The following is a 9190-nucleotide window of genomic DNA, read 5'->3' on the forward strand; positions in this document are numbered from 1 at the left end:
GTGTGTGTGTGTGTATATATCAACATATGTATGTATACTGTTGCGTTGCCACCAATGCATAGGCAATCCTCCAGTGGGCGTTTGGAAGTTAAAAATCACAGTGGAGAAGAGAGCCCATCCTTCTCCCTCAGAGCAGCTGGTGAGTTTGAATCGCATACCTTTTTGGATTGTCAGTGCCACTCGTTACCACTAACCCATCAGAACGTCCTAGGTATCTGTGTAGATGTACACACACACACACACACAAACACACACAGAGAGGTGGCTTTAGAAAACAAATCAAAGTATTATAACAAAATGTGTAAAGACCTACAGTTAGAAAACCAAAAGAGATGAAAACACTTGGAATTTCTCAAGCTTAAAGAACTGAATAACAAATTTGCATCTCAAGTTGTAATACTGAAGGATTCTAGAGGCAAATGTCGAATGGTGTGTACACCTCCAGATAAGATGGGAAAAGGACACGGAGTTACTATACCAAAAATTAATCTTCAGTGTTCAACTATTTCAGAAAGCAGCATATGCTCAAAAATCAATGGTACTGAGGGAAGAAGTTGCATGGAAGATATTAGTGGAAAAACTAGGCTCCTAGAGTTGAAAGAAAACCAACTGAGGTGTTTCAGCAACCTAGGTGTGCTCACTTGTCTGTGCCATGAAATTTGGAAGATCACTACCTGCAAGTGACTGGAAGAGAGCTATCCGTATTTGTGCCATTCTGAAGGAAAGGTGATTTGAGGAGCAATAGTAAACCACAGTGGCTTGTATTATTAACGAGAAGGCTGTGTATTTTCTGTGATCCACCAGAATGTAGAAATTACCTAACAAGGTCATTAATGTCATATACAGGTAAAATCTTGTCAAAGGTAATTAAGAAATGGCTGAAGCAATACATCAACAGGAAATGGCCAGAAATTTCAGCTGGATTCAGTGACGAACATTGAAGGAGGGATGTCACTGCTGATGTCAAATGGATCTTGACTGAAAGTAAGAAATACAGGAAAGATGTGTACCAGTCTCTGAAGGACACACACTTGGTTCTTCTGGAGAAGGACATGCTATCAGATGGGTCCTGTCTCTGGAGAAGGACGTCACACTCTACCTGTGTTCTATTGACTATGCAAAGGCATTCTGTTGTGTAGACCACTACAAATTATGGGGAGCAGTGCAAGCTATGGGGATTCCAGAACCTGAATTGCGCTTACACAGAACTGTATATAGACCAAGAAGCAGATGTTTGAACAGAACTAGGAGATACTGACTGCTTTAAAACAAGGAAAGGTGTGTGTTAGAGTTGTCACCGTGGCGTCACTATGACAGAGCGGGTTCAACAGCACCTACCGACAATAACAACACCAACACCTAACACCTACGTATCTACCCAGCTGTATGTTGCTCTTGTAGGAGGCCAGGTTGGTTCCTAGTCATTGTCACACTACATGCAACAGGAAAACCAGCTGCCTGGCCCGAGGCCATCCTCATTAGCTGCTCTGCTCGAGTCCAGTGTGGCAGCCGCTGTGCTGACCCACCTCCCTGAGGGTCACCCTCTTAGGTGCTGAGCACCTTTGCTTTACCATGCATGATGACCTGCAGAGACTGGAGTCTTCTGAGCCCATCCAAAGCAAGTGAGAAAAAGTCTTCCTGCTTTCTCTTCCAAGAATCCTCTGCACTTCCTCCACGGTCGATCTGATTGGTCTTGTGGCAGTCTGTGGAGTAGTCAATATTCGTCACTAATACCACAATTCAATAGAATCACTTCTTTACCTATCTCATTCATTGTTAAGCTTTCACATGCATTTGGAGTGATTGAAAAGTACAGATTCAAGGATATAGGAAGCTCAGGGAGGGTGCTCAGTGAGACCTAGGGGGCAAGTGCTGGGCACTGGCAGCCAATAGATGCCTACAGAATCAGAATGTCCCTGCAGTAGAAACAGAAATGAGTGTGTGTGTGTGTGTGTGTGTGTGTGTGTGTGTGTGTGTGTGTGTATTTTACATACGCAAGGTCATTCCATGCTTGAGCATATTAACATGTGGCAGCACGCATGTTTCAGTGCATCTCAATGCTTGCTGGGAGTCCTGACGGATTGGGTTTTGGGGTATTAGGAGTGAGGTGTGAGTGTCTCTCCTTCTGCTCCCTTCATCTGACAATCACCAGAGCATCTGTCTCATTTATATGATAATGGAGACTCTCCCAGGGGAGCTGAGCTAGGGGAGCTGCCTCCCAGAATGTTCTGGAAAGACCCAGAGAGGGCTGCCCATGGGAGGGGAAGATCTTGCCTTATCCCTCCAGGAGATGGAAGTGACCAGTGGCAACACCTGAGGCATCCAGCCAACCAGTGCCATGAAGAATGCGGTGTCCACTGAGGTTGCCCTGTTGGCAAATCTGTGAGGTTCTGCTGATGCCACAGTGACCAGGATGGTGTCCACTGACGCTACAGTGAATTGTGCCGGGGATCCTGCTGCTGAGGCAGAAGCGGCAGGAGAGAAGGGGGCTGCGAGGCCCCACGGGTCACGGGAGCCTCTCTGGCTTTCTCTCTGCACGTGGGAGGAAGCACTGGGAGGTTTTGAGCGGAGGCGGCTGTGATCTGACTTGAATTTTAAAAGCTGGCTGAGAACTGCATAAAGAATAGATGGCAGGCGAGGGGACAAAGCAGGGCATTCCCCAGGGTATTCTTACCCTTCACCTGCTCAGGTGATGGCAGCTCGGTCCAGGTAGGACCTGTGGAGAGTGAGAGGGGTCAGATCACTACTGGGGCCTTTATTGCACATGTGCTTCTGCTCCCAGGGTCATCTGCAGCAGGGGGTAAGGAGGGGCACTCTGACGTCCAGCAGACCTGGGTTTGAATCCTGGTCCCCTTCTCGAGTGGGTTCTCTTTGGAGTTCCGAGTTGATCTTCCTAAAGTCCTCTTTTCCTTTTTGAAGAGACAAGCCTAGCCCAGCCTGTGCCCCCATGGAGTACTAGGGACCCCTAAGATAACGAAGTGAGCCTGCACAGCCTTTGGTACATACTGAGAGCTCAGTGATGGCTCAGGGCTCGGACAACTCATCATCTCCAGCCTCCTGGTGGCCTAGACCACAGGGAGCTGTGTTGCTGGCTCTGAGACTATACCCCTCTGATGGTTTATGCACCAGAGAGATTTATGCATCAGTGACAGAAAAATGGTGATCTCCTCCGGTGCGATTTCCAACCCTGGAAACCTGCAGGGTCAGTTCTGACTCAAGTGGAAATAGGGCTCTTGGGTGGGGGGGTTAGTGTTTTTTTTAGGGGTCAGAGGCCATGGCATCTTTTCCACTGTTGCTGTTAGATGCCACTGAGTTGACTTTGACTCACAGAGACCCTGGAAACAACAGATCTGACCTTGCCCTCTCCTCCGCCATCTATCTGCATGATCTCTAGTGTGCTCAAGCCCACTGAGACTCCTGTGTCAGTCCATCTTGTTGAGAGTCTTCCTCTCTTTCACTGACCCTCCATCTTTCCTGATCTGTCTTGAAGCTGCAACCACAAAGATGTGTGGTTCAAATCCACCAGCTGCTCCGTGGAAGAAGGATGCGCAGTCCAATCCCGTGCAATTCACTGCCTCTGGAAACCTGCTGGAGGTTCAGCTATGAGTCGGTTCCAATTCGATGACGTACAACAATCAGTTGACAACATGCTCAAAGTACAGATTAAGATGAAGTGTCACCTCTAAGTTGCATTTCCTCCAAGACAGACTTGTTCATTATTTTGGAAGTTCATGGGATATTCAGCGCTCTGTTCCAGCACCGTGATTCAAAGACATCAATTCTTCTGTCATCCTTTTCCTCTGAGGGACACAAGCTGCCCCTCTCATGGCTTACTATCTGCTCCCAACCTACTGCACTGTTGTCCTGAAACTCAGGTTGCTCTGACCCTGGACCCTGGACCCAGTGGTCATTCTGGTGATCATTCTGGTGTTTGGAATTGAGTTTTGTCACCTAAATATACATACGAAGAATGTTAAAAGGCACATTTTCAATCTTGACCCACGATTGAAAAAGGCAATAAACAGATTTATATATATTTCTATTTCTATATGTCCTTATCCAATGGACAATGAATAAGAATGACAGAAGAATTGTAGTCTTTGAACTGTGGCACTGCAGAAAAGTACTAAACATTCCGTGGATTGACAAAAGAATAACCAAATATGTCTTGGATAAAGTGCCATCAGAGTGCTCCTTGGAAGCAAAGATGATAAAGCTTCACCTCACATACTTCAGGTATGTGGCTAGGAGGGGCTATTCCCTTGAGAGGGATATTATGCTCAGAAAGGCAAAGGATCAATGAAGGAGAGGAAGACCCTCAATGAGGTGGATTGACCCAATGACTTACACAACGGGCTTAGTGTGTCAGGAAGTGTGAAGATGGCACAGAATAGGAGGGAGTTCAGAACTGTTGTTCAGGTGAGCTCTGGTGACCCAGTGGCAAGAAGCTGCACTGCAATCCCAGAGGTGAGCAATTCAAATCCACCAGATGCTCTGTTGGAGAAGGAGAAACAATCTCCTCCTGTACCAGTCAGAGCAGATTTGATGGTACACACACACACACACACCCCCCCCCAAAACTGTTGTTCATAGGGTCACTATGGGTCATACACAATTAACCTAACAACAACATACTATACTGTATATAATAATAATACATATGTGTATATATAATGTTTTTATCATGGTAAATATATATTTAACATGACAAAAGAAGTCCCTGACTGCAGATTTCCCCCAGTGCGATATATCACCTGACTGCTGGTACAAAGGGTGTTAATTGTGGATCCAAATAAGACAAAGTCACTGATAGATTCAATCTTTTCTCCATTTGTTATGGTGTTGCCTATAGGTCCAGTGGTGAGAATTTCTGTCTTCTTGACATTAAGATGCAAACCATATTGAAGGTTGCAGTGTTTGATCTTCTGCTGCAAGTGCTTCAATTCCTCCTCACCTTCAGCAAGCAAGGTTGTGTCGTATGAATAACACAGGTTTTTGATGAGTCTTCCTCCAACCCTGATGCCACGTTCTTCTTCATAGAGTCCAACTTCTTGAATAATTTGCTTCATATTCAGATTAAATAGGTGTGGAGAAAAGATACAACATGACTTTATTTTAAACCATGTAATAATGTTCCCTTGCTCTGTTTACACAACAGCCTCCTTGTCTAGGTATAGATTTCGCATAAGCATATTTAAGTGCTCTGGTATTCCAATTTTTCTCAGTGTTAGCTAGAACTTGTTATGATCCACACAGTCAAATGCCTTTGTATAGTCGATAAAGTACAAATAGACATTCTTCTCGTATTCTTTGCTTTCAGCCAGAATCGATCTGACATCAGCCATGATATTCCTGGTGTCAGGGCCTCTTCTAAACCCAGCTTGAGCTTGTGAGAATTCTCTGTATATGCACTGTTCTAGCTATTTTTAAAATGATCTTCAGCAGTATTTTGCTTGCATATAATATTAATGATATTGTTCAAGAATTTCCACATTTTGTTGGACAACCTTTGTTGGAAATGGGAACAAATATGTATTTCTTTCAAATCAGTCAGCCAGGCAGCTGTCCTCCAAATTTCCTGGCACAGACTGGACATGCATATGAGGCCATTGAAAATACCATGGCTTGGGGCAGGTGCATCTAGTCTTCAAAGTGACATCCTTGCTCTTTAACACTTTAAAAAGGCCCTTCATAGCAGACTTGCCATTGCAATATTTCATTTAGTTTCTTGACTGATGCTTCCATTTCTAGATCCAAGTAAAATCAAATCCTTAACATCTTCAAACTCTTTTCCTTTTATGATGATTTGAGTCCATTGGTGAAGATCTTTCTTTTCTTCTGTTGAGGAGTAATCTCTCTGAAGGCTGTAGAGGCTTTGAGGTTTATTACCATGAGCTTCAATTGCCTACATTCTCTGCATGTAAAGTTGCATCATCTGCATGTTTGAAGTTGTTCATGAGTCTTATTACAATCCTGATGTTACATTCTTCTCACATATAGTTCAGGCTTTCTAATTATTTGCCTGCTATACACATTGAATAAACATGGTGTAAGGTTACCACTTTGACACGCACCTTTCCTAATTTTACCCTATGCAGTATCTCCTTGTTCTCTTTAAATGATTGCTTCTTCGTCTGTGTACAGGTTCCATGTGAACTCAAGTAAGTGTTCTTAGATTCTCATTCTTCTCAATGGTACCTATAATTTATCATGATCCACATAGTTGAATGCCTTTTTATAGTCAGTAAAGCACAAGTAAAATATATTTCTGGTATTGTTTCAACAATTGTTAGACCGATGTTCAGGTCTTTCATTCATAGGGTCACTATGAATAGCCTCCAACTCAACAGCACCTAACAGCAACAGCAACAATGACAGCACAGAGAGAGCTCAGTTGGCCTAGTGGACAGAAAGCGATGCTCCCAAGCCAAAGATGGGTGACTCTAATCCACAGTCCTCAGGCCTGCCTTTACTTGTTTTTGGTGGAACATTCTTCTAGGTCGTCTAACCCTGGTATTTCCACTTGCTGTACTTGGGTAACATGTGGTTGCTGTGAAGCTGAACACTGTGACCCTGATGTGTCAAAAGTGAGAATGGTTACCCATGGTAGACAATGTTTGATGGAGCTCCCAGATAAAAACAAGCTTGGAAGCAGAAGTGGCATCCACTTCCATAATAGCTTGCCTCTGGAAACTTTATGAACCTGGAGAAAGGACAAAGAAAGACCAGTGCCCAGGTCTTTTGTTCATAGGGTTGCTATGAGTCACCTCCAACTCGACAGCACTTAACAACAACAACATCATTGTTTCAACCAGTCATTTTTGGATATTCTTCAGCAGAATCTTGCTTGCATGTGATTTTAATGATATTGTTTGATAATTTCCACACCTTGTCAAATCACCTGTCTTTGGAATGGGAACAAATATGGACCTTTTCCAGTCAGTTGGCCAGGTGGTTGTCCTCCAGATTTCTTGGAACAACTTGGTGAGCTCATCTAGGGCAGTATCTGTTTGTTGAAATTTATCAATTGGTGTACCGACAATTCCTGGGGCCTTGTTTTTTGCCAATTCTTTCAGAGCAACTTGAACTTCTTCATCACCACAGGCTTCTTGTTCATATGTTGTTTCATGAAATTCTTCGGTATCTGCCAGTTCCTTTTGGTACAATGACTCTGTATACTCCTTCCATCTTCTTTTAATACCTCCAGGATCATTTAATATTCTGCCCAAGGCATCTTTAAATATTGCAACTCAAGGCTTGAATTTCTTCTTCAGTTACTTGAGCTTAAGAAATGCTGAGCGATTTCAGCCCCTTTGATGTTCTGATTCCAGCTCTTTGCACATTTCATTATATTAGCTTTACTTTGTTTTCCCACTCTGCCCTTTGAAATCTTCTATTCAGCTCCTTAGTATCTTGATTCCTTCCCTTTGTTTTGGCTTCTTGGTGCTCTAATGCAATATTCAGAGTGTCTTCTGATGTCCATACTGGCCTTTTCTTCCTCCTCTGTCTGTGTAGTGACCTTTTGCTTTCTTCCTGGATTATATTCTTGATATCCTCCCACAATTCATCTGGTCTTCGCTCATCAGTGTTCAAGGCCTCAAATTGGAGTAGCACATCAACAGAGAACTGCCAGAGTGCAGGATGGGATAAGAAGAGGCTGTGGTACTAGAGATATTATAGCTAATGTTAGATGCATATTCACTGAAAGCAAGGAGTACCAGAGGAATGTCTATCTGTGTTTCATTGATTATACAAAGGCATTTGACTGTGTGGACCACAACAAACTGTGGCTGACTCTGAGAATAATGGGAATCCTAGAATACTTGATCGTACTTATGTGAAACCTATACTTGGACCAAGATGCAATCGTCAGAACAGAGCAAGAAAACACTGCATGGTTCAAAATTGGGAAGGGTATATGCCAGTAATGTGTCCTGTCTCCATATCTTTTTAATCTGTATACAGAACAGATTATCTGGGAGGCTGGACTCTTTGAGAAGAAATGTGGCATCAGGATTGGAGGAAGACTCATCAGCACTCTTTGCTTTGCATATCACACAATCCTGCTTGCTGAAACTGAGGAGGACCTGAAGCGCTTGCTGCAGAAAGTCAGGGACTGCAGTTTTCAATATGGATTGAAGCTCAATATGAAGAAAACAAAAATTCTCACCATTGGGCCAATTGGCAGCATCATGACAGATGATGAAGAGATTGAGATTGTTCACAGCTTTAGTTTGCTTGGCTCCACAGTCAACACTCTTGGCACTAGCAGCCAGGAAATTAAAAGACGAATTGCATTGGGGAAGTTTGCTGTCAGATTGCTCTCCAATGTACTGAAGAGCAATGATGTCAGCCTGGAGACTAAGATGTGCCTGATAAGGCCATGGTCTTTGAAATCACTTGCTATGCATCAGACAGATGGATAATGACTAGGGATGTTAGAAGGAGAATTGATGCCTTTGAGCTGTGGTGTTGGGGAAGAGTATTGAATGTACCATGGACTGCTAGGATAACAAACAGGTTTGTCCTGGAGAGGGTTAAACCAAGCTACTCCTTGGAGTCAAAGATTCTGAAGCTTCATCTGACTATTTTGGACATATTGCAAGGAGGGACTAATCCTCGGAGAGGGACATCATGCTTGGGAGGGTAGAGGGACAGTGCCAGAAAGGAAGACCCTCGATGAGATGGATTGATTCAATGACTGGGTTAATGGGGGTGTGTCAGAGAGATTGTGAGATTGGCACAGGATAGAGTAGAATTTAGGGCTATTGTACACAGGGTCACTATGAGTTGCAGGTGACTTGATGGCACATAACAACAAAATTATTTCAACCAAGATGTGAATGATACCCTCATTGATGGCCTCTTCTGAATTCAGCATAAACTTCTGCCAGTTCTTTGTCAATATACCACTTCAGTAAGGTTTTTTTTTGTTTCTTCATCAAAATATTATGTGCTTGTGATGTTAATGCAGGAGAAAGATGGGCAGTCTCCCCTGGTGTAATTTACAGCCTCTGAACACCCACTAGAGGACCATCTATGAGCCAGTTCCAACTTGACAGCAATGAGTGAGTGAGTTTAAGAGTAACAATACTTAGAGTAGTGAGAGAAGATCTTCACCCTGAAACCTACAGCATCCCTTTTCAGCAGGAAGTAGCTAAGAGAATACGCCATCCCCTTTTCCTTATGA

Source organism: Elephantulus edwardii, unplaced genomic scaffold (assembly GCF_000299155.1).
Source record: "Elephantulus edwardii isolate Elephantulus edwardi_28Jun2011 unplaced genomic scaffold, EleEdw1.0 scaffold00002, whole genome shotgun sequence".
NCBI lineage: Eukaryota > Metazoa > Chordata > Mammalia > Macroscelidea > Macroscelididae > Elephantulus > Elephantulus edwardii.